Below are 27432 nucleotides of genomic sequence, written 5' to 3' on the forward strand. Positions count from 1 at the left end.
CCTATCTAACAGTATGGAAACAAATACCTTGTTAACTTTAAATGCTTCTAAATCCGAAACATTGAAAAAGATGTGTGCGGAGAGAGATGTCTCCTCTCAAGGCACCAAATTGCATATGATCCAAAGAATCGTGGCGCGGCAAGAAGCTCAGCTTGACGCTATAGATTCCGAGGACAGTGCAGAAGGAGGTAGGGCTGCTCTCACTGGTAGAACCGACGGTTCTGCCACTGCACTGGTCCACCGCGGCCATGAGGACAGGGAGGATGAGATGTCTTATGTTTCCTCTGCCACTGTCGATGGGGAGGCCATGCTTGAATTCAAGAAGCAAGAGCTGCTGTTTAGGCAGAAGGAGCTTGATTTCAGTATGGCCAAACTAAAAATCGAACAAGCAGAAAAACAGAAAGACAGGGATCACCATTAAAACTGTCCAAGCTTCAGGTTGCAAATGGATCCAAGAGTCCTGGTCATGGGTCTGGGGCCTCCTCTCATCCAAGGTTTCCAAAAGATCTGCTCAGTGTGTATGAGGAAAAGAATGACATTATGGGCTGGCTGAATAAGTTTGAGTATGCATGTGAAGTTCAACAAGTTTGACAATGCTGATAAAATTGGCTGGTTATTCAGCAGACTGCCCCATTCTGGCTGCAGTGCCTTATGGAAAAGTCGAAGGCTGAGAGAGCAGATTTTGCAATGTTGAAGCAAACTCTCATTTTAAAGTTTGGAAAGACTCCTGCCCAATATTTAAAATGATTCTGAGAGTATAAGAAAAAAGAAGGTGGTACTTAGGTATCTAATGTAACCGAATCCTTAAAAAACTTTACTGGCTGGGTCGAAGGTTATAAGATTCCTCCCTTTGAAGGTATGATAAGTCTTGTCATGCTGGAACATATTTTTGCATCTTCTTCCCCTGAGCTTAAGCAGCATTTGGCAGATTGTAAAGAGATAGATCCAAAGAAACTTGCCATTGTAGCAGATTTATGGGTGTCACATCGAGTGTCCCATAAGGACAAAACTCATCCTGGTAAGCAGGAGGAAGTGAAAAGTCCAAAGATAAGGATGGTGGAGAATCTGATAAATCTTCTTCTCAAAAGGGCCACAAAAAGAAAAATAAGGGTAAGACACAAGAGAACTCACAGGGTAGTGGAGGTCAGCCTCCGAAACAGAACTCTGGTTTTAGAAAGTCTCCCTATGTAAACAGACCCAGTGGATCTTGTTTTGCTTGTGGAGCAACTGACCACGTGAAGGGGGATCCCCGGTGTAAGGTTAAACCTTTGGGGGTCCACTCCGCTAATCTGGCCTTCTCTTCCTACGAGGAAGAAGAGATTACAGGAGCATCCTTCTCCTCGGACTCCTTCCCCAGTGGGATAGAAGCTGAGGTAGTTTTAGTTTACCTGGGTTCCTGGGAGCCTAAAGTCGCAGAGGCTTATGCTAGGATTCCAGATAATGCCAAGCACTACTTTAAAGCCAGTGTGCTGATCAATGGAGTCGATACTCCAGCTCTTAGGGATAGTGGGTGCAGTCGAACTGTAGTGGATTCTACCTTGGTAGACTCAGAGGAAGTTGCCGGAGATACTCTGATGCCCACTAAGTTGGCTGACGGCCCACCTCGCATGTTTCCAGTAATACCTGTAAATCTTACTTTAAATGGTACAGCAGTCAGGATTCCAGTGAGCATTCAGAGAAACGTCCCAGGAAAGGTCTTGTTGGGCAACGATCCCAGAGCTTTAGGGCTCGTAGGAGACACTGCTGACAGACCCTGCACACGGTCTCAAACACGGGCAGCATTGGCCAAGACCAATGCACTGCCCCAGCCCAAGGGGAAACCCAAGGCTAAAGGAGTAAAGAAACCAAAACGAGGGAAAGAAAATATTCCCCCGAACTCACCTACCACTGCGGTTGAGGAAGTTGGTCAATCGCCCCGACCTGACGAGGAGGTGGCGATACCTGAAGTATTTGACCCCAATGACCATCCTGAACTAAAGGACTTGTTAGTAGAAGGTGGTCCTGACAGGGAAGAATTCAGTAGAGGCCAAAGTGAGTGCCCATCTCTGGAAGGCCTAAGGAGACAGGCCTGCTCCAAGCTTGATGGTGAACCTCCTGGGAAGCATCGGATTTATTGGGAAGGTGGACTCCTGTATAGTGAGCCCACAGAGTCTACAGAAGGAGACCATAGGAGGTTGGTGGTTGCCCTTGCTGTAAGACCCTTCCTCCTGCAGCTGGCGCATGAAGTGCCCCTTGCTGGTCACCTTGGTATTAAGAGGACCAAGCAAAGGTTATCCATGCACTTTTACTGGCCCAAGATGGGGGTGCAAGTAGAAAGTCACTGCAGGAGTTGTGCCTCCTGCCAGTTATCTGGTAAGAGTGGCTCAACAATCCAAGCTCCATTGGTACCACTCCCAGTTGTGGGAATGCCATTCGAAAGGGCAGGGATTGACATTGTTGGTCCCCTTGACCCGCAAACATCCTCAGGCAATAGGTTTATCCTGTTGCTGGTCGGCCATGCTACCAGGTATCCTGAGGCCATCCCATTAAAAACTGTAACTGCCAAGTCAGTTGCAAAAGCGTTACTTGGCATCTTTACTAGGGTTGGCTTCCCTAAAGAAGTTGTGTCTGACAGAGGAAGCAACTTTATGTCAAAGTATATGCAGGCTATGTGGAAGAATGTGGGGTCACCTACAAGTTCTCTTCTACATATCACCCCCAGACCAATGGTCTGGTAGAACATTTCAACAGAACGCAAAAGAGCATGATTGGGGCTCTGGAAGAACTACAGAGAAGAAAATGGGATCTTCTTTTACCATGCTTACTGTTTGCCTACCGAGAGGTACCACAGGAGGGTGTTGGCTTCAGCCCCTTCGAACTTCTGTTTGGTCACCCTGTACGGGGACCCTTAGCCATAGTCAAGGAAGGATGGGAGATGCCCACTCCCCCTATTACTACCAACGTAGTCGACTATGTGTTAGGGCTCAGAAAACGGATGGTTACTTTTGATGGTTCTGGCTCGTGACAAGTCGAAAGGCAGGACAAGCGCTGGTGAAACATTGGTACGACCAGAAAGCTTCCCTCATCAACTTTATACCTGGTCAGCAAGTCCTGATCATGAATCCCATAAGGCCTAGAGCTTTACAGGACAAATGGTCAGGCCCTTACAAAGTGGTGGAGCCCCTGGGTGAGGTCAACTATTTAGTGGACTTTGGAAAGCCTGGACAGGCTCCAAAAGTGTTCCACATAAATAGGCTGAAAGCTTTCATCCCAAGAGTCAAAATAGCAGCACTGCTACTGGCTTCAGATGTTGAGGAAGAGGTGTCTGAACCTCTCTCCGCCCTGTTCCAAAGCGGTCCTTCAGATAGCTCCTTTGAGGGTGTCCGAGTGGCCCCTTATCTGACTTCTGATAAGCAGGCTGAGGTGAAAAGTTTGCTTAGGCAATTTTCCCCCCTGTTTTCGCAGTCCCCTCATTTGACACCTTGGTGCAAACATAACATAGACACAGGAGACAGCATTCCTACCAAAAGTAGAGGATACAGCATGTCAGACAAAGTACGGTCTTACATTAAGACAGAGGTCAACAAAATGTTAGATCTTGGGGTGTTTGAACCCTCAAGTAGTCCTTGGTCCAGCCCTATGGTTTTGGTTCCAAAAGCAGGCACTTCTGAATTGAGGTTCTGCGTGGATTACAGGGCTCTGAATGCTGTCACCAAGACAAATGCACACCCCTTGCCTCGAACAGATGAGCTGGTGGATACCTTGGGTGCCTCCAAGTACCTCAGCACGTTTGACCTCACTGCGGGCTATTGGCAAATAGCCTTAGCAGAACATGCCAAGGAGAAGACAGCGTTTTCCACTCCAGATGGCCTTTACCAATTCAGGGTAATGTCGTTCGGGTTGAAGAATGCACCTGCCACTTTCCAGAGGCTTGTGAATCATGTGTTGAATGGGTTGGATGAATTCTGTCTTGCATATCTGGATGATATAGCAGTTTTCAGCACAACCTGGGAAGACCATGTGAAACACCTCGGGATTGTGCTACAGGCTCTATGGAAAGCACACTTGACCATAAAGGCTAGTAAATGCCAGATTGGACAAGGCTCAGTGCTTTACCTTGGACATGAAGTAGGTGGAGGGAGGATGCAGCCTCTTCCCAGTAAAGTACAAGCAGTACAAGACTGGCCTACCCCCACTACACAGACCCAAGTGAGAGCCTTCTTAAGACTCACGGGGTATTACTGCAACTTCATGGCAGACTATGGCACCATAGCTGCCCCTCTGACTGCCCTCACCACTCCGACGAAACCCAAGAAGGCAACTTTGACCGACAAGTGTGAGAAGGCCTTCAACGGCTTAAAAGACTCCTTGTGCCAGGCCCCTGTCCTTAGGGCCCCTGATTATCAAAGACCTTTTATTGTGCAGACAGACGCCTCTGACACTGGGATAGGAGCTGTACTATCACAAGTAGATGAGAAGGGTAAGGAACACCCTATTGGTTTCATTAGTCGCCAGTTTAAGGACAGAGAGCTCAGATGGTCCACAGTAGAGAAAAAATGTTTCTCTGTTGTGTGGGCCCTACGGAAGCTGAGGCCCTACCTCTATGGGACCCACTTCACTGTGCAAACTGACCATAAGACCTTAAAGCGGCTGATGAACATGAAGGGAGAGAATCCAAAGTTGCTTAGGTGGTCCATAAGTCTTCAAGGCTTTGACTTCACTATTGAGCATAGGCCAGGTGTCCAACATAGCAATGCTGATGGGTTGTCCAGAATGTTTAACAGACTCATCCAGGGGTGGATTAGTTCCCCCTGTCCTTAGTCTGGGAGGGGCGAGTGTTAGGAAAGATTTCATGTTGTAGGTAATTTTCCTTCCATGTGGCAACCCCCAAACTGTTTGCTTTTGTTTACAACCTGATCTAGACTTTACCAGAGAAGCACAGCCTTCCGCTGCACTCCTCTGGGCTTTCGCTCCATTCTTATGGGGAAACTGACATGCCCTTAAGACATTCAGTACAGGGAAACCTTGTTTTCCATAGTTCTTTTCTCATGTTGCAACTTTCATGCAACATGGCACAAGAGTGCACTGTAACTTACATGACCACGCTCTTGGGTCTCTAGTCATTCTACAGGCCCTAGAAACTCTCGATGGATTTATAACGAACTGTGCAAGTATGTCACGGATGGAACTGTGGCAGCGATCTTTTCTTTGTGTTTTGAACTCCCTTTTGCCCTGTTAACCGCGCTTCTCGCGTTTGGCCAAAATGGGTGGCCTGGCTTCCAAAATGGCCATGCCACAAGGTTCTTTGTCCTGTCCGTTTACTGTCTTGCCCCTTCACCTTCCCCAGGTCGAGCCGACCCGGGGCCATCCTTATTTGGGCATGTACTTTCCCGCGAAACACAGATGCTTTTGCGGGCTTCTGCATGCCTTGTGTGTGCCTCCAGGATGTGGGCTGGGATGTCTGGTCCCAATGCACATCCTGGGTGCCAGACAGTCTAGTGTGTCTTGAATGCCTGGGACCACCGTGGTCCGTGATAGGTCCACGTATGGCGTGAGTGTTTTGTGAGCATATCTCCCATTGGGTCCACTCCGTTTTGGCGCGAAAGGAACTCTGGATAAGAGGAGGCTGGAAACACCACTACCATGTCGATCTCCTGAGTTCTCACGAATGACGGATACAGGAGCCAAGTATCCTGCAACTAAGAGGCTGAACCGAGGAATCGCTGGTGACCTGCTGAAGGACTGCTCCTCTGCACTGCTGTCGCCCTGTGAAACCATTCTGCCTCTGATCGAACGAGAAGGCCTGACTTGGTACTTTGACCCTTTGGAATAGTGGGAACTACTATTCTCGGCATCTTCATCATCTCCTGCACGTAAGCCTTCGGAAGCATCTCTGGGCCATCCAGTGGACTGACCAGCTTACCCAGGAGTCTTGCTCTGTCACCGCCGTCAGGTTGTTCCTGTATTCCGAGTCCTTGACACTCTCACACGATTCGTACACTTGTGAGAAGTGTACATTGGGTTGAAATACACACAGCCCCTTTGTTGCCCTGCTGTGGTAACAAACTGTGCGGGTTCACTGCGTTTGGGACATCCTCAACTCTAACTTCTGCTACCGCAGAATCTACACGACGCCGAGACGTTCCCTGCTCGTATCTGAACCTGCCAGCACTGAAACTGACGTGGAGAAGCCTGGGTCTGCCTGCATCGTGGACCGGTGAGTAGCAAAGCTAGGAACCGGTCACCCTCCTGCAGTAGCCCGTAGCTTTTCCTCGCTGTGTTAAACAGCATGCCTTTTTCGCACTTGCGCTCTGCTTCTGCCCGCAAGTGGAGGCCGCGCTTGAGTAGCGGAGATCTGTTCATTCTCATTTTTTCACCCCTCTGAACTGCCTGATTTCCTTGAAGAGACTCCCCTTGGCCCATTGGCACCAGCGTGTGCAGGTACTTTTGAGCACAAGGCTCCACTCTTCATAGGGCTCGGACTTCCTTCTAGTTAGGTGGCCTCTGAAGGCGAACTGGGTCTAACGATTACTTGCACTGCCTGTTTTCCACCCCATCTAGGTGGTCTGCATATTTCATGCTTCTAACTGTTTAGACCCTTCGGTAATTGTATATATATTGTATCTGATTGTGATGTGTTGGTTTACTTGAGTTTTACCGTGATTCTTTACTATGGTCAATGTTACAAAGGCCTTGTAATAAATGTGTCTATATTTTTAATATAACACCTGTTTGGAGTAATTTGTAAGTGTGCTTGCTTTGTGTGCTCATTGCAGGCTTTCAGTCACCCTCACCCCTCTTGAGACCTAGTCTTTACGGCCGCCATCGCTACCCTGATTGGTCTGGCTTGTTCAGAAGTTACCCTGTTCCAAGAAACTAGGCTGGCCTTCTGAACCTCTGCCCCTCCAGGACAGAGTTCAGAAATCCATCTTAACAAAGAGAAACAGACAAACAGATAAAAAGGGATAAGTATTAACCCTTTCCAGTACTCCATGTAAGATGGTTTGTACTGGGTCTGTGGTTTTACAGAGGCTAATAAAGTTAATGGCAACATTATGTGTTCTGGGAGACAGTAGTCAGTCCCAGAAAATGGAGTCTGAGTTGGGAAGTCTAAAAGACAACCCTGTGTCACTGCACTGAAGGAGCTGTGTAACACAGAGTAAAAAGATGAGGCCTGTGGAGTAGGCGAGGCCCCATTGTCTCTGAACACAAACATTTTAAACACACATAGCAAAATACCTGTAGGAGTGGGAAAAAAAGGCTCACACTCAAAACAGGTGAAGAAATAAATCCTAGAAATACAGCAAAGCTGCTGAGGGACTCATTAGGTAAAGGAAATTACCCATTCTGGAGAATTCTCCCTAACATCGGGTGCCCCATAGGGCTGAATGGGGATGGGGACATTGGATGCACCGGCACAACTCTTCATGTGCCAGTGCATCTGACGTGCTCTGCTTGCGGGTACCGTTACACCCGCCAGGAAAAACCTGGTGGGTGAAACGGTTCCTGCGAGCAGAGCCCGAGCAGAGCCCGTAGTATGGTGGTGAGGCACTGTACCGGCATGCTTACCGGTACTGTACTTCCCAGACCACCATGCTCGTAATGGGGGCCAATGTCTTCTTGATGTGCCATAATGACCATATGTAATGGATAGGTTTTCGCCTTAATGCATTTCCTGTGACCCCACAATCAATCAAATCAAGAATATTTTCGAGTAGTTGGTTGAGATATTTTAAGGAAATTCTGATAACTACCATTTGGGTAGCAGAAGGTGAACTCAAGATACTTTCCCGGACCATAGTTCCCTTTATGACCTGGGAGGTTGCGTTTCTCGAACGTCTGGGAGGGACTAAAGCACAGTCCTTCAGTTCATGTTCCTTGGATGTACAATACATACGAAGGCTTAGATCGAGCAAACTAATTCTTTCTTCAGAGATCAAAGGTCCTTGGACGGCTCTAATTTGCATGGGTTCATCTTCTTTGTGGGATTTAGGATCGGATATTTTCTGAAAGACGAGGAGCTCATGTTCTTCTTTTCTCTGCATGACGTTCTTGTAGACAATAATCAAGTTGCAGTACAGTGGTGATCATCTTTGCAAGGTTTCCTGGGTGAGGCATTCGCGAGACTTCGTCCTTTAGATCTCCATTGAGTCCTCGTCTAAGCAAAGTCTAAACAAAGTCTAAGCAAAGTAGTTAACGAGTCATCAGACCAGGCGGTTTCATGGCCCATCTTTTTAAATTGAGTGATAAACGATAAGGTGCCCACAAGCTAGGGCAGCTCCAGCAAGGTTAGAAATCATGAGTCCCACTTTGCAGCGATCTGTGGGAAAGTAGGCCGGGTTAAACACAAACTGAACCACACAGGAATCTAAATATTCTCATAGTTTTTTGGGGTTGCCATTGAATTTGCCCACAGGCAACGCTCCTGGAGGTATGTCAAAATGTGGTGAGGATGAGCTACTAATTGTCTAAGAACTGTGTTTTCGGCTTTGAGATTTTGTACTTCCGTGCTGAGATTTTTCATCCCAACCATTAGTAGTTGTAACTGTTGTCCCATTTTCTATAGGCCTTTCTATCTGTTATGACTGTATCTAAGTAGTGTTGACATTTAACATTTAACTTTAGGTTGGTTCGCTGAACCCTTACCTGATGGAATGTAGGTACAACGAGAAGTGATGGGGAGTTTTCCTAACTCCACCCCTGGCCCTGATATTTGGAGACAGGGGAAAGGGTAAAGCCGGGGAATCCCTCGAGGGGAAGAAAACCCATTAAAGAAGGAGAATAGAGATGATCCGAGATGAATTGCGGGAGGATAGTAGTGGGACTTCAAGGATCGGTTTTCTGACTCTTCAGCATGGTACAGGAAGTATAAGGTCTTCTGTGGTAGTTCAGTACCCAGTGTTAGAAAGGATGAGAGAGGGGATTTAGAGTTAGGCAATGTCAACAGAGGAGAATAGAATCTGAAATAACAATACAGTTCAGGTAAACCAAATGGGAGGCGTGCTTACCATTTTATTTACTTCCACTCTTAGGAATGGTTGAACATAGAATGAGTAGAGCAGGCTAGCTTCTGATGCACGTGTTGCGTATAGTAGTATTGCAAGGTGAGGCATGAGTTGCGTTGTAGGAGAAGTGTAGAATGATGCACAAGTTGCGTTGTAGGTCTAGTGCAGAATGAGGTACCAGTTGTATAAGAAGTAGTGCTGTTTGAGGAAGGCACGGGAATGCGTATTGCCCGTATTTGTCTGATGGAGATAATCCTCTGTAATCAGAACGTAGAAAATATTTTGCCTTGTAAACTGCTCGCAAATGTGCATCAGTTCGCTATAGATGAGATTAGAATGAATCTCGTAGGGATCCCGTCTCATACAGAGAGTTCGAGATTTGTGTAGAGTAGATATTTGGGACTAGCAACAAGTGCAGTGGAGTGCAGGAGGTGGCGTGGCCGTGAGGAAATGGTATCCTGCTGCCAGAATTAAAGGCGGACTGCCGCGTTGTCGAACGGGAAAGCATATCATGCCTCCTTTATTGTATATATTGGCCTAAACCCACTCGCTCTGCGAAGAAATCCTCGCTTCAAGGTTACGACCTTAGATTGATTTAACCGCCATTTTAGGTTCATCCGCCATTTTGATTCTCGCTCCAAAGTCACCCTGTGTTCTAAAATGGTGGACAGTGTTCTTCTGTTAGTAACATGGCCGTCTTGACCTCTGTATACATGTTAATGCTTAAACTGCCCGTAGGCCAAATGTTAGGGTCATGTACTGAGACCTTGTCCTTCGTTGACCTGTGGATAAAGGATTACCTGTGCCAACGATACTAATCCGTGAAGATATATTAAGCACAATGTTGTGTAAATACTAAACGGGAACACTTGTTGAACTACATTGTATTAAAATATGTACTAAGGCTTATGTTAGATCCGAGAATATACTGTTGTTATTGTGATGCGTTGAACATGTAAACTGAAGGTGATCCATATGTATATAGTTGAGCGAGCCAGAGGTGAACTCTGCACGAACCGTAGATTGGGAATTATTAACGTACAGAGTGGCTGAGCATCTTACAAAACTGTATAAAAGGTACGAATATTCTAATGTAGAGTCCCACTCACTACACACACCGAACAGGGCTGGTATTCGCTCTGTTGTACTGAGGGCCTGATCTGTTACTTTGTCCTTTGAACACTGTTCAGTTGTAGAATAAAGATCTGTGTATCTTTGTAAACCCGTGTTGGTGTATTTCCTTTTGGGGTACTCAGCCTCGATATCTTCTTTTTGCTTTCACAGTGTGTTATTGCATAAACACATGGAATGCCGAATGCTGTTAGGACAGCGTGGCGGGTGCCGTAATGTGCAACAGAGGAATGTAGAGCATGGAGAAACAGACACAAGGGACCGAAAGTGTAAGTCCCCATTCCTGTGGAGTCTATTAGGGCTCCACAGGAATGGGTACACTGAAGCACTGGCATCATTGCAAACATTGCTGGTTCTTCAGTGAAAACCATGCCTGCACCAGCAGGTGCTCCTGGCACCGGCAGGTGCACCAGCCACTGCAGGCATTCTCGTAGTCTGGTGGTCCGGAAAGGGTGCTGGTACGTTGCTACTGACACCCTTATTTCCAGACTAGGACTGTAATGAGGCCCAATATAGGAGCAGATTGTGCAATTTAGCACATTGATGGTTTTGGGAAGGAGAGCAACCTATCCCACCCCCTTAGGTGCTTTAGAGTAAGGTGAATCCCATAAATACACATGTGATGTGCCAGGGGTTAGGGGGGCGTATTAAGGGAACCTGCACAAACACAATACTATGCAAAATGTAGATGCTTAGACTTAGTGCACACATATTAACAGGTGCCATTTTGTAGTTAATGTAGAAACATTCAGGCCTGCATGGCTGTGCTTTAGACCCGGACCACAGACCTAATGAAGAAACCTGGATAGGCCAAGCGCTGATGATAGAGAGACCCACACTGTTGGAACTCCATAGAAACTCTTTTTTGTTCCACAACTGTTGCCAGTGTATGTTATACCGAGAAGGAATGTGCCCTGCAAGGCCGCGAGACAGTACCAGATGCCTCGCAGTGCACGTTCATTGGAGCCAGGCCAAAGCAGGCCTCCGACCCCTACCCAGCCAAACCTGAATTATGACACCCACAACTGTCCCAGTCCAAGATCTCTGAATTACACGATAGTAAGTGACCCCAGACCACCAACCATAAACCTACTGGCCATAAAAGATCTACAAGAACTGAACCATTCCACCTTATTTCATAATGACAAGATTTGTAATGCAAGGTTCAGGGTGGAATACATTATAGTCCAAAACGAGCGTGGAAGCCTTGGGTGCGGATAGTGCGAAACCAAACGAGTGAAGAATGTGCGGGTCAGCTTGATCTTAAGCCTCTCCATGTGCCAGTCCCTGCACCTCCCAGGTGCACACCATAATGATCGAGTAGCATTGTCTTACATAGTATCTAATTGCGAACTCAATCTTGGTTCCCTGGAGATGATAAACCCAGCAAACCCCACGTGATGGAAGACAGACAGAACGAGCTGTGGCCAATGGCCTGGCATCTCCTTTAGAGCAGGTTGACCGTGTATAATGTCTCACCAACCAGCCACGCAGGTTTTTACTGTATATGTTTACGTCCCTGATGTTGATTGTTTCCTTCTAACATTCTGTGTCTACCATTTTTCGGTAGAGAGTTCTCAACCAGCAGAGTTCTTTGCTGGCATACCTATTTGTTGTGTGAATAAAATGTTTTATCCTTGCAAGAATCTCTTGGCCTTTTTTCCCAGTATTATTTCTGGCGTGAGCGTTTGTGGTCGTGCCTTCAATGGTTACCTGACACCTTAAGTGATGTTCAAATCTATGGGTGTGTGTTTCTTCCCCCTCATCTCCGACTTTGACTATGACTTCCAATCATGGGTGTGTACATTTTCCTGCATGTAATTGAGCTGCTAAAATGAGTGTGTTTGCTTGTGTGTGTTTGTGTGGGTGTATGTGTGTGTATGTGTGTGTTTGCTCACCCTTGGACCTTTTATGAGAGTACCCAAAGGTTGCAGAGGTCTCTTCTGTATCGCCTGTGTGTGAGCATCTGACAATGATGTGTCTACTTTCTTACGTTAGCGTGAAATTAAACTGATTGTGGGTGTTTGCCCTTCGTGTGTACTTTTTCATCTTTTTCATTGCAGCTAGAAATTATGGGTGTGTTCACCTTCAGCCCTGTACATTTTCAGTTTTTTTGAAAGCTGGTTTCTTGACCAAGTCTTCTGGGATATGGTGGACATTCAATTAGATAAATGTCAGTTTCTAATTTTCACACTTAAACTTACTCATCTTCTGAGGTTCCAATGGATGTACACAGTTTATTTAACACAGGGCAAGCTGTACAGTTTCATAATTGATACACTACGTGCCAATGCATTTCTTCAAATGCTTAAATATATGTATATATCTACATTTCATTAACAATGACAAAATGCATGAATGACAATTGTGCCAGTTGTTCCTGTTTTCCTTCAGTTTAACAATGGGAAGTATATCAAGTGACAAATATAGTTTAATTATCTGTAGCAAAATAGCAGATTTTTTCCTATACTACACTGTTGAGGTAGATGGATTTTATACCAATAGAAAGGAGAGGTTCACATTCCGCGCACCATATTAATGTTATGATGGGACAAGAATGGATGTGTCATTGTTACAAAGTTGCAGTTTTGCATGTATCTAGAATAGTTAATTGAGCCTTGTTAAAGGTTACTTTTAGTGTTACTTTGCTTTTAGTATGATACAATTAGATTTGCTTACATGTAGCAACATAATGGGCCTCATTACGAGGTCAGTGTAAACCCGCCGGTGCTACCGGTTAATTGCCGCTGACCTCGTAACACCGTTCCAGAGCCTGATATCCGGGTGCCACTGGGATATTTCAGGTAGCGTCGGGTTCAAGATGTCAGGCGACCGAAAGTGTAAGTCCCCATTCCTGTGGAGTCTATTAGGGCTCCACAGGAATGGGTACACTGAAGCACTGGCATCATTGCAAACATTGCTGGTTCTTCAGTGAAAACCATGCCTGCACCGGCAGGTGCTCCCGGCACCGGCAGGTGCACCAGCCACTGCAGGCATTCTCGTAGTCTGGTGGTCCGGAAAGGGTGCTGGTACGTTGCTACTGACACCCTTATTTCCAGACTAGGACTGTAATGAGGCCCAATATAGGAGCAGATTGTGCAATTTAGCACAATGATATATAAAGTGCATAGCTTCATATAAAGTCAGAAAATAATCTTGAATGGGAAACCCATTATGAGGGGATGCTGTAGTTTTGGACACACGTACCTAAATATAAACATGCACACATGGAAAATAGATGAGGAGATTGGATGCCACAGATTTGAATTGTAATGGGCTGAGGCCTGGTTTGTGAAATCAATGTCTAGCTTGTTCAGAAGTCTGGCTGGCTGAGGTGAAAGGTATTGATTTACAGAGGGATAGCAGCAACAACATGGGTGTAGCTATTTGGAGCTGAAAAAGAATGAAGAGCAATGGGCACAGGGTTTTGAAATTGGAGATTGATGTTCGAGTGGCCAAAGAAGCATCTGCTACCTGACATGGCAAATCTGGGGTTAGTGGCAGGAAAAAGAGTATAATGGGACCGGAGGCCAGATGGATTGAAATGGTGGTCGCAATGGAAGGGCACGAGAGGATGCCAAGAAAAAATATCCAGGGAATCAGAGTGTGTGGAGAAACAAAGTGTTAGTGACCGATCAAAGGAGCCTTTTGTTAGCTCTCTATAGTATCATAAAGTGAAGTGCCCATGCATAAACCATGTATGTCAGATTTAGCATGGCAGGTCAGTGACCAAGTGGAATCAGTACTAAAACTGTATTGTATGCCCATGTTAGGGTTGTGGGTCCTGCAGGAAGGAATCCAAGAAATGTATGTCTAAGGGGATGTTGCCACAGTGAAAGCCGCCAATGAGATTGTGGGGACTGGATTTCCTTTTATAGGGCTAAACCATTTGTATTTTGGGTGATGACTTTGTAAGAGAACATGAGGGAAATGTGGGAGTGTGTTAATTGTTCTGTAAATGTAGATATACTGTATCTGTTTTGTGGTTCAGGGACACTCAGGTTAGTTCATTTTCCAAGGAGTTGTCTAGCCTCTCCCCAGAGGCCGAACTAAACTTGCTTTAATGACAACGTGTATTCACTCCTTTGGTTGTTGGCTATTTTAGAGTACGGAGATGCGAGGTCAGCCCTGACAACACCTATACACGTTTCACTTTGTTCATCCTTGGCATGACTCATCGTGGTGGAAATGTTTGGAACAGAGGACTGTTGTTTGGACCTTAACAGTAACGTTTTTGGTAGAGGTAACAAATAACCACAAATACCAAAATACTGTACAAGTTGGCTATACGAGTTACTATCGGAAACCTTAAGTTATCATAAGACAACATGGGTATTACTCACTTTTCACAAATTAACATTTCGCCAAATTCTTTTTTGCTGCACTTTTATTGCACTTTTTTACCATAAAATATATCAATCACACGTTTGGGTAAGGTATTTAGGAAGGGAGAGGGTTGAAGGGGGTCTTTGGGGGTTTCCGCACACTGTTTTGCTTTTTGTAGTAAAAAAAGATTTGTCGAAAATTAGCATTCGGCAAAACAAATTCAAAGAATGTTCATATAGCCAAAAACATGCATTTAGAATTCTGCAATAAAAACATTGCATTCTATCAATGCAATCAAATTCATTTCACTTTGGTTCCTTTCACAATCGTTCTGGAGGGGGCCAAAGGATATTTCTTGCATACCTTAAAATCCCCATATGTATATCTCATACTGTTATGAGCCATACTGGCCATAAAAGATCGACAAGAACTGAACCATTCACTAGCCTCTTGTGAAACCCTTACTTCCAGGGTTAAACTGTATCAAAAACTGTGCGTGGATCTTCCTCTTTTCTTCATTAATGAAATAGAAGTCATTCACATCAATATTGCTAAATTCCTGGCTACATCGTCCTCTAATGCCGCCAAGTTGCCACCCGCTCCCCCCACTGAATCCCTCACCAACTGGTCAACCTTCCCTCTTTTCACTGAGGCGCAAGTTCTAGCTGCTACTCAAAGAATTAAATCGTCCTCCCCTGCGGATGCTATCCATATTGAAATCATGAAGAAGATCGCCCCAGATCTCCTGGTAGAACTTACATCAGCAATAAATAATTCCTACCAATCAGGATTTGTCCCCCCAGAGTTGAAATCTGCAAGGGTTGTCCCCCTTCTTAAGAAGCCCTCACTCAATCCCATGGTCCCTGGTAATTTCCGCCCTATCTCCTTGCTCCCTTTTCTCTCAAAACTGTTGGAATCACTAGTTACCCCTCTGCTATCTTCTTTTCTGGAATCCTCAAAGGTCTTCAATCCTGCACAGGCAGGGTTCAGACCAGGCCGAGGCACTGAAAGCGTGCTTGTGTCCATGCCGGATGATATGTCCAGGTTGGTTGACTCAGGTGGGGTTGGGGCATTGATTTTGTTGGACCTCTCAATACCGTCAACCACCCCATCCTGTTGTCACACCTGGCACAGATTGGAGTATCTGGCCAGGTTCTTGCTTGGTTCACCTCTTTTCTATCAGACCGCACCCAGACTCTTGCCATGCCTCCATTCCTTTCTTTGCCCTGTCTCCTCACCTGTGGTGTCCCGCAAAGTTCTTCATTGTCCCCAATCTAGTTTAACATTTACATCTAGGCACTGGTATGCCTTATCCACGCCCACGGCCTCAATTGCTACTCATACGCCGACGACACCCAAATCTTGATCCGTTTAGATCAGGATCGAGGAGAGGTGTCGTCGTGCCTTTGTGACTGTTTGAGCGTTGTTGGTGACTGGATGGACTATAACTGGCTCAAGCTCAATGGCGACAAGACCAAGGTGTTGGTGGTAGGCTGTCCCCCGGATCCCTCATTGTGGGCCACTGCCTTCTTGCCCGCTTCTCTGGGTCCCCCCCAGCCCAATCAGCAAAGGTAAAAAACCTAGGTGTTATTCTCTCTTCCTCCCGTTCCATGTCAAATCAAGTCACAGCTGTATTCCAAGCAGGCCACTACCAACTCAGGGTTCTGAAGAAGGTTATAACCATGATACCCGAACCTTTGCACCCTGCAGTAGTCACAGCACTAGTTCTCTCCCGCTTGGATTACTGTAACTCGCTGTGTCCGTCGCAGCCTATATGCCTGACTCAGCGCCTACAGCGTATACAGAATCTGGTGGCTAGACTGGCTACGGGTACCCCATATGGAGCTCACATCACTCCGGTGCTGCGCTCACTCCATTGGCTGCCGGTTTACCAGCATGTCTGCTTCAAGGCCTTGTGCATAGTTCACCAGGCTATCCACAGTCAAAGGGCCAAGTTTTTGCAGGCCAAATTCTCTCGCTATCTTCCTGAGCGAGACCTACGCTCCTCCACTGCGGATCTTGTTGTTGTTCCAAGATATCACCGTACTAGGGTTGGTGGTAGGGCTTTTTCCATAGCCGCGGCCAACCTCTGGAATCGTCTCACCTCTATAATGTGGAAAATTCCCAAACACCTTGCTTTTAGACGAGCGCTTAAGACCACCCTTTTCTAGCTCTCTACTCTGTGGCTTCTTTCCTGACTGGTCAGTTTTCCCTCTTCAGCGCCATGATGCCTTCTGGCGACCGTGCGCTATAAAAAATGAAGATAACATAACATAACATAACTGTTTATGTATAATGCATCACAGTACTCCAAATACCCAAAATGTACAAATATACAGTGGCACGGACAAAGGCCATGCCCACTGATCATGGTGGAAGACAGTGCTTGTGGTCTGGAAGCGTTCTAAAAATCTTTGGAATAACAAAACCCTTGAAATTCTAGGAACAAACTTTAGTTGCAGGGATGTTAAGGTGAGAATTTAATGCAACGAAACCCTGGAAATTCAGCGATAGCCACCTTAACTTTGCACTTCCTGTTGCGTAGATTATGACCACAATATTGACATTACAGATCACATCACTGATGACATCACTAATTACATTAGAACAGTAACTGGCATTAAGCATGGCCTTCAGCCATGGTCAGTGTGCATGGCCTAATATATCTAAACACATGAATGGGTACTGGTCATGGCCTTCAGCTATGGACAGTGGTCACAACTTTCACTCATGTGCACTGAAAATTTTAAAACACTACCAAGCTACCAACCATAGTGGTTTACCAGTGGATGCAGCTTTCAACAGTGTCCACTATATATTATATACACTGACAGGCACTAGCCATGGACTTTAGCACAATACTGGCTAGTTGCCACAATCTTTGACTGTGCCCACTATATATTCTAACATATAAATGAGACCCTAGGTATGGTCTTCAACCGCGCCTGCTGTATATTATATACACTAACCATCCGCTAACCATGGTTTTCAACACAATACTAGCCAGTGGCCAAAGCCTTTGGCTGTACTGACTGTATATTCTGACAAATTAATGGGCACTAGCTATGGCTTTTAGTCCTGGCCACTGGCTAGAGCTTTCAACATTGCCCACTGTATATTTTAAAACAGTGACAGGCTACTAGGCATGGTTTTTAACCATGCACATTGGTATTTTTTAACACTATCCAACCACTAGCTATGGCCTTTGGTGCTGGCCAGTGACCCCAGCCTTTGTCATGGCCAAGTCCATGGCCTAAATTGTTATTAAAGTAATCAAAGTTTTCATGAGCTAACTTATAAATGATGTTATGTCTAATTCTATTATTGATGTAATCAGTTATATATAATGCATTTAGTGTTGTCACCAGTGATGGCATCAGTGAGGTGACTTGTAATGTCATCAGTGTTCCCATACAACATGTATTTAGATATGTCATCAGTGATGTGATGAAGGTGTTATATTCTGCATTAAGTGCCCTTGCGGACTACTGTATATTGGTCAGACTGGCAGAAAAGCACGGGTAAAATGGAATGAACATAAATCGAATGTTAGAACCAACAATCAATACTCTCCAGTTGCTAGAGACTTTAATCAAGCAAAACATCAGATATCACAAATGTGATTTCAAATTCCTGAAGTAGTACAAATGACGAACATTAGAACCAGTGCTACCAAAAGACTAGAGCAACGTGAAGCACATTGGATTGAAACACGAGACACGGTATCGCCTTGTGGGCTCAATGAAGAGTTGAACCTGCATTGCTTCATATGAAAGAGACACTATCAAGTTGATATTGATTGGTTTCAATCTAAGTATATATTTAATTTTCTCAGTAAACACTCACAATGCAATTTAACTGGCTGCAATTAAGCCAGATGTAATGTTGGATGGTATGCCCTGTGTGACGTACAGACATGAGAGTTCTATTGTTCTGGAGATTTGTAATTAAGATTGTAAGAATTAACAAGGAAAGAGTGGAAAGGTTTATATTACCTGTTTATTCCATCTTGCTTTAACTATTTGATTTTGTGTATCATCTGTACAAAGTTATTCAGTATCTAGATAATAAGGATTGTGATCTATTATTCGCTTTTAAGTTAAATATGTAGGATTAATTAATTGCTTATCATTTGCACTTCACTATTGTTGTTTGTATTAACACGTTCTGGCATCTACATGTCCTTGTTGATTACTGAAATAAGTCTTGTGCCATTCACTAACAGGACTACACGTCTCTGCAGTTTCTCTTAGAGATAGCTTAATGCAAACATCCAGTTTCTATTTCTTTAGTGACAGAATGGCGTACATAGTAACATAGGCAGACTGATTTACCAGTTAATCTTGATCTTGCAAGGTGCATTGTTAACAAGCGTGTCTATATATTGTATACTATCTGCATTCCCGTACCAGCGCATATATTGCTTCAAGTGCAGTGTTCTTAGTAATCAGGAACCGCTATCATGCATAAGAGACACGTTGCTACGTTAACATAGACGCAATAGCAGCAGGCCACTGAGTCAGGTTGCCATGACAACCGCCATCACAAACGCCAAGCAACATAATCACGCAACATCCTATACAAGAACGTTTCCATGACAACGTTCGCGCCTAACCGGTGCTGTCCGTGGCCGGATCAAAACAACATTGAGCGGCGTCTTCGCAACTTTCATATGCCATTAGGTAGGCTAACATTTAAAGTAAGATTACGCTAACCGAGCTATGCACGGCAAGTCAGGGATTCTCATTCCTGATATCTATATTCCCTTTAATTGACAGGCGGTTCCAACTGCGACCCAGTATCATTCCTACAACGAATAGACACATATGTATCCAAGCTATCAGGATCAGTGCACGCTATGACATCTATTGGTACCTCTAATATAGAATGAAGATAGTTGCAATATTCTATGAGGTAAGCCTATTTTGAATTATGTGAACTCCTCTTAACAGTATTAGGGATAATAAGATATCCAAGCACCGTATACAATTAATCTGTTTTGCAGAGAGGACTGCTATAGCGGATCTACCATGGAGGGATATCTTTAAAGTAGGCAATACGTGCGCCTAGATCAGCAATGTGCATTACACAAGAGATTTTTATATATCAACATGCACAATCAGGTACGTGCACTTCCACTTAAGATAACGCACGATTTAACATTACAATTTATACTAATTTGAAACTGGATAGTTTTACCTACATGATTACATCTTTAATGTCTCATAGGCACAAAGCTGCGTATAATTAGTTCAAAGGCGATCAGATGTGGAAACCAGTGGGAAATGTGTGATATATTTCACCCCAGGAGATAATGGCGCTATCTTTTGTTTGATGTGAATTGAAACGTCACTATGAGGAACAAGTGACAAGGTCATACATAATTGCAGGTATTTTCTTTACTGAGTATAGTAACTCATGGAAATCAGTATGATTTCTTTATGTAGGTACTCCACATGATTATTATTTCTTGTTTGTGTTTTTTCTTTGTACTATAGAAATTCGCCCTGATGAAGGACCCGGTATAGGTCCGAAATGCATTGGCATACTATTTCTGCTTCTCTTAAACTGATGAATTAAAGTAGTCACTTATAATAATATTTGGTTGGGATATCTTCTTTTCACCAATAGCTGGAATAGCTGATATCCTGGTTAAACAAAGCCTACAACGTATTCATCCTCAAGATATAAATTGATTCAACATTCATCAGTAGTTTTTACTACAATTGGCGACCCAAGGTCTGATGACAATTTTTTCTCATCAGACATTACTCAATTTCGTGATCTGTGATGTCATCATTGTGGTCATAGTTTGCTCAACGGGGGGCTTGAAGTTAAGGTCGCTTTCGCTGAATGTCCAGGGTTTTGTTGCATTAAGTTCTCACCTTAACCTCCCTGCACCTAAAGTATTTTCCTTGAATTTCAAAGGTTTTGTTACAATGCATTGCTCAATAATCAATTAAATAGAGTTATGAATTATATTGATACATTTGCACTGTTTAAAAGTAAGTAACACAGAAATCGAGTTCTCGATTTAAACAGTAGAGTAACCCGGAAAACTCACAATAGCAATTTATGAGTGACACGCACAGCAGACACAACTACCCCCAACTAAATTAAACAACCAATCAATATAAAGTAATCACACCTCAGCAAGTGTACAAAATACATGAAAGAAATTACTACAAGAATAATAACAATAATCAAATTCACCGATTTCCCACCATGAAATAAGGCAAAATAACAACACAAAAACATCACAAAGTTGAAAACTGTTAAATGTGATAGCTACCTAACTAGCAAAGTCTTGCTGGTACACATAGTCAGGTCATACTAAATAGGACCCATAAGATCCCAACATGTTTCTTTCCGTCTAACCAGATTATTTTACTCTTTTGAAATAAATTCTTCAGGGGCTTAATAGCGTTGGTGGTCTTGCTGGTATGACATTTCATAACAATTATTCAGTGGTAGATTCACGCTCCTTGGGTTTCTTCCGCTAGCTTCGGCAGCCAAGCGACCTCCTTATTTGGAAACAACTCTAGGGCGTATAATATTATCTGTGTAATTGAGGACCTGTAGGTTATACTATAGAGCGGCCGGCATGTACTTCAATTATTCTTCTAAGTGAGAGTCACTTAGACAAGCCCTTATGTGATATACTGTCAGCCAGTTCTATCTGGTGAAGGATTCTCGTACCAGAAACGATTGAACTTACCTGCAATCATCTTGCCGGCACTGCGAGCATTCCTGGGCTCTTGCCGGTCTTAATCCGCTTCCTGGAGGAGGCGGAGCTTCTTAGGTCACGTGCCTTATCACGTGACTCTTCCTCGCCGTGAAAAGGCAGAGGCCGCCGCCCGAGCGGAGTGTTCTATCTGGTGAAGGATTCTCGTACCAGAAACGATTGAACTTACCTGCAATCATCTTGCCGGCACTGCGAGCATTCCTGGGCTCTTGCCTGGGCTCTTGCCGGTCTTAATCCGCTTCCTGGAGGAGGCGGAGCTTCTTAGGTCACGTGCCTTATCACGTGACTCTTCCTCGCCGTGAAAAGGCAGAATTTCACAAACTTTCACTTCCAGCATCCTCTTCTGTTTTGGCATCTAAAGCCATCACAAGAAAATATTCACAACAACTTGCAAATAAAGCTAAGTTACAGCCAACTTCCATTGTTCCCTCTTTGGTACACAGTCCTTTAAGCCAATTGATCAGTGCGGCTGAGCAGCTGTCACAGAAAGCCCTTACGAAACCAAGGATGGGCAACTTTAGTGGTGAGGAGGATAGTGTATCTAGTCTAATCACAAATAGTATCATGGGTAATACTTCTGCGGCCAAGAAATTAGACCATGAGCATATGGGGAAAGAGATACGAAGAGCAGTTGATGATTATTTATCTTCCAAAATAACCCCTAAACATGTGACTTTTGCGCCGTTCACCTCGGTTAGTGAAACTTTGCCAGTTGTAACTCCAATCTTGAAAAAATCCAGCCCCCCTGTCTTTGTGGACACAGTCACTTCTGGTAACCTCGCGCCTACATGCTCGGGTGGAACTGGTAACGTTAAAACAGATTCACTTGGGGATATAGAACGAATTCTACAATCAACCTTCACCAAGTTTCTGGAAACCTCTTTCGCTCCTCAATTAGCTCAACAACCTAAAACAGGGATTAGCCCCTGTACAAACTCTAATGAGCTATTGGTACCAGTTAAACAAAAACCATCAACTAAACATTCAAAGCGACCGGCAATTCATTGCCTGACTCTCAGTTGCCAGCCACTGCCGGTTAAGCAGTATAATCTAAATCGGGCTTCTGTTCTCTCGATATTTCGTGAGATTCCAGAGCTTGATGACATTAGTTCCATAGATATAGATCTCGTGGAGTTCCCAGAATCCTCTAATCAATCTGTTGTAAACTTATGGATTAACTCAAGGGTGGTTCTTAACACCATATGGACCGTGAAGTCACAAATTGATGATCTTGGCTTCATGGTGTTTCTCACCCCTGATGTTCCAGATAGAGCTCCTAGGTGTATAGATGCCCCTCAAAATATACCTTCTAACAACCTTCAAGCTCGCCCCGGAAAATCCTGTAGCTGTCAAAATCAGAGCAAGCAATCTTAGCATTCACCTTGCCTTACATCAGAGCTAGTTTTTGCTAGTTGGAACTCTAGAGGGAATCGGCATTTACTGAATAACTACTCTTCCTACCTGTTGAAGTATGATGTTATATTGTTGCAGGAAACATGGTTGGCCACACCACCGTCATGGAATAACTATGATGTATGTATATTACCTGCTGTAAAGCATCAAATGGGTCGCCCTACCTCTGGCCTGCTAACGGCTGTTAAACAGTTGTCTGGCTTAAAAATCATTCCATGGTTCTGCCCAAATAACTTTATACAAATGACTAGAATTGTATGCGAAAGCTATATATGTGCCACTATTAACGTTTACTGGAACCCTCTTGGCATCTCAGATGATTCTTTTATGGAAGCTATATCTAAGGCTTTTGATATAATTACGATGGATGGAGCTGTAGACATGATCTATTTAGCGGGTGACCTGAACCTACATTGTTTGGGCCCCTTTCTTAAATCTGAACAAAAACGCTTGGATAAGTGGTTACTATTTACTAAATCACGGAATCTTAACATGTTGAACGGTGCATATCCACAAGACATACCACCTAGAGCCACATGGCATCGAGCATGCAGTCATGGGATTATTGACTTTACGTATGTTAATATGCATATGTCAAATATGGTCACATCTTTCCAAATAACACAATCAGAGATGAGTGATCATAATATCCTGTGTACCATCCTCAGTCTAAACATGCTTATCTCCAAACCACACTCTGCCTTTCTTAAAGGAACGTATGAGATAAATCCTGCTAGAAACCGACTAAAGTGGTCGGAGCAGTCTCTGAAGGCCTTCTCGACACGATACCATGGCGAACTAAATAACAACGACTTCAACCATATGACGGCAGACACGGTTTTCCATGACCTTATGCAGCTCTTCCAATCAAGCTCTATTATTTGTAAACATAAACAAACCTCGCATTTGCATATTTCCAACCATGAAATAAGACTTCGTAAATCCAGGGTTCGTGCGGAAAAAAGGCAAGCGTCAAAATTACCACCAGATCTCCGTGGGGCTGCTCTGCTACGCATACAAACTAGTTATAGAAATTGGGTAAGGGGAATAAAAGCCAAACTCTACCAAACAGATGGGAGAAATATGCTAGCATCACTAGCAGCCAAAAATTCTGCTCAGTCGTGGTATATTATAAACCAATCTACATCAGGCCATCAGGTTGCCTGTCAAACAAATGATGTAACAGAGGATGTGTGGGTACGCTATTATTCAGATTTATTTGCAACTCCGCGACCTCACACCTTTGTTATGGAATTAAAGTTTTACCTACACTTCGATAAAGATGATATCTTGTATTACATTAATCATGCAAGCAATTCTAGAGCACCTGGCCCTGATGGCCTATCAAACGCACACCTTAAACAATTTCCCAACATATGGTCAGATATATTATTTACCATGTTCGAACTAATTAACACGTCACAAAAAATTCCGATATCATGGAGACAATCTGTTGTTATCCCAATATATAAAAAGGGTGATCGTGCCAATCCGTCTAGTTATAGACCCATCTCATTACTCGATGTTTCGGGCAAGATCTATACCCGTCTCATATTGCGAGATCTTAACAATTGGACAAGGACGAACTTCAAGAGGGATCCGTACCAATCTGGCTTTGTTAGCGGCCTGGGGACGATCCCCAACATCATTACTATTAATATGTTGAAGTCCCAACATGCATCTAGGAACCAAACTTTATATTTTGCGTTTATTGATTTCAGTTCTGCTTTTGATTCCATAAACCGAAATCTTCTTTTTAACAAACTAAAAGATTTTGGTTGCCCCCTTTCGCTTTTGGCTTTAATCATTCAATTACATAAAGACACTACCATGAGAGTACGACTCTCAATGCAAGGACTTTTATCCGCCTCCTTCCCCACCTATACTGGCTTAAAGCAGGGTTGCACATTGGCGGCCTCATTGTTCAATCTTTTCATTTTGGATTTAGGCTTATCATTTCGTGGAATCACAGTGGATGCTCCCGAGTTAGGGGGCCAACGTATCTCTTGGCTGCTTTATGCAGACGATTTGGTTCTGATCTCCCAGACCCCGATAGGTTTACAAAATCTCTTAGCCGCATTGGCAACCTATGTGGAGGTAAATGATCTAATAGTAAACCTAACTAAATCTCAGATTATGGTCTGTAGTCCTACCACTAGAGGCAAATCCTACAAGGGATTTTGGTCCTTTCAACAACAAACTATGGACATTGTTTCGGAATATAAATATCTCGGTGTCTTTGTACAAAACACGGTTAGTGATGGGAAACTGTTGCATATGCTAGATTCGAAATTGTTAAGCCTGACATCCCAAGCGAAAATTTTACTCTATAAGTTTGGGAAATTTACGTTAAAACACATCTTGATGTATTATGAACAAAAGGTTGTCCCCATCTTACTCTATGGTGCCGAATCCAGATTATATGCTGGGGATAGCATGTGGAATAGATTGGAGGCCACCTTTTGGAAAAAGGTTTTGCGGCTTCCAAATTGCTTACCGCTCCCAATACTACGTTTTGAATTGGGCTTCAATTCTCTCCATAGTATAGCTAAATGGAGAATGTGCGTTTTTTTTCGCAAAAGCCTCCTCGGCCTGACCAACAATAACATCTTGAGTACGGTCGCTCGCCAGCTATCTGGGTCTACAACTGGCTTTTCGTTAAAATGGAGAAATACTGTTTTGGACACTTTAGTTGGAGCAAATATCTCTTAACAATTTCTCATTGATCATCCGGTACGAGCAAAAAGGAAGTTCCTTAATTGGGATTGGATTACAAATTACGATCTTTGCGTAAAATATAGAGATTTTGATTCTAACCTCTTTGGTATTAAATGTCTAGGCCAAGCGGCGGGCTATCTCATGAAATGTCCTTCCGCACATATACGTAATAAATTTCTGCGGACAAGGTTAAATTTATGGCCTACGAGAGAAATCTTGGCTAGACGCAAATCTATCCCAGCGGACCTTCACTTTTGCCGATTTTGCGAGAAACAAAATGTAAAGGAAACTCTGCAACACATAATTGTGTCATGCCCAAATTTAATAGCTATTCGTCAAAGATATTGTAGCAAGCTATTATTTATGTACATGGAGAAGAATGATAATGACATATGGAGTATTTTATTTAAGAATGTTAGATTCTCAGTAATGAAGGCCATAATTCACTTTTTAGAGGCAGTTTTACCTGACGAGATATCAATCTAAAAAAGCCTTCTGTGAGTATTTATCTTCATACACGAGTATTAGTATCGCTATAACTACTGTTACTAATATGGCTCCGATTCTCTATAGATCTAAGTGTACTTTTATATTGTACTCAAATTTTGGTTCATAGGCCTAATTTTAACTTTGTTTCTCTCAGTCATTCTTCTCCATTATGTTGCTTGTTGATATTGTATGTATGTCTATACTATTTTAACAACTTATATTGTAATTCTATATTGTAAAGATTCTTTTTATATGCCAATCGTTTTTGAAAAGCTGATGTTTTCAGCTATACCAAAATAAAAAAAAAATAAAAAAAAAAAAAAGATATACTGTCAGCCAAATAGTGTGATGACAAAATAGGTCTGATGGAAATACCCAAGTATTTATATTCCCAGATCTATTCTAGCTTAAAACCCCCCAGCCTCCAGTCAAACAAAGGAGCACCATAGGCCCCTCTACCACATACCGTTATCTTGGTCTTTGTAGCATTAGGACTAAGACCAAGGTCACTGGCATAGCGATGGATGGCAGCAGGCAACACTGGAGTCCAACCGGTGTGAGGTCCAAGATTACTGTGGGCCTCATTACGACCCTGGCGGAAATGGAAAAATGATGGCGGAAATGCAATACCGCCATCGAACACCGCTCGTTGCGATTATGACCCGTCACCGTAAAGTACGATGCCATTAGCGACACCGCAGTGAACGGCAACGCTAACTGCACCAAGTACGCGCACGCGCGCCTTGCAAAACCGGAATCACCGCCATGGCGCAACGGTACGCGAATTCTGACCCTAGCGGACATGTACTGAACGCCATCAAGCACGTCGTAAAGTACCATTCCGCCATGGCGAGAAATACGGCATCGTGAACCAACCGTAAATGGCCCACTGAGTGCCTGTACTCCACTCCCTGGCCACATTGCACAACTCCTGGCAGGCGCAATGTACTCACACTATGCAACCAGTGAAATCTACAATTCACCCATGCATGCCAACGTAGAAAAGCATGCAGGGGCTCAAAGCGCCCCGTGAGTGGGCATCCATGTACGGCATGTCACCATAGCCGTACTGATGCAGCACAGGCATGTGAAGGTACAATACATCAAAATGAAAATCAAGAACACATGACACAAAACAACAGTAGTCCCCCATCGCTTGCCACCAGCGCAAGGCAACATCCAAAACAGCATCCTGAGGGGGATTGCACCAGCCCTGTACTCTTGCCAGTAAACAAACCAACCATCAGCAGAAGCATGTACCACACAAGTTGGCAGAGTGACTGAGCAGCCAGGCTCATCCCAAGAGGGGCCGATGGGAGCTGCAGGGCACAGATGGCATCAATACAGAAGCTATTCCAATGGACATGACCCCAGTCCCCCTCCAACAAACGCACGCAAACACAGTCACCTGTGACCAGCCACATTCTGAACATCCCATCATTCCACCAATCGACCTGGCTGACAGGCACCAGTCGGCCAAAAGCCAATCCCCCGCCCCTGAACAGCACATCATGTAAACAGTCACAATGGCAGCCCCTATCCGTGACCATACTGTGCTACGTAGGCAAACGCGGCCAGTACTGTACCACACAACTCAACTCAGAAGGCGGAACACAATGCAGATCA

Source organism: Ambystoma mexicanum, chromosome 5p (genome assembly GCF_040938575.1).
Source record: "Ambystoma mexicanum isolate Mex_15411 chromosome 5p, UKY_AmexF1_1, whole genome shotgun sequence".
Lineage (NCBI taxonomy): Eukaryota > Metazoa > Chordata > Amphibia > Caudata > Ambystomatidae > Ambystoma > Ambystoma mexicanum.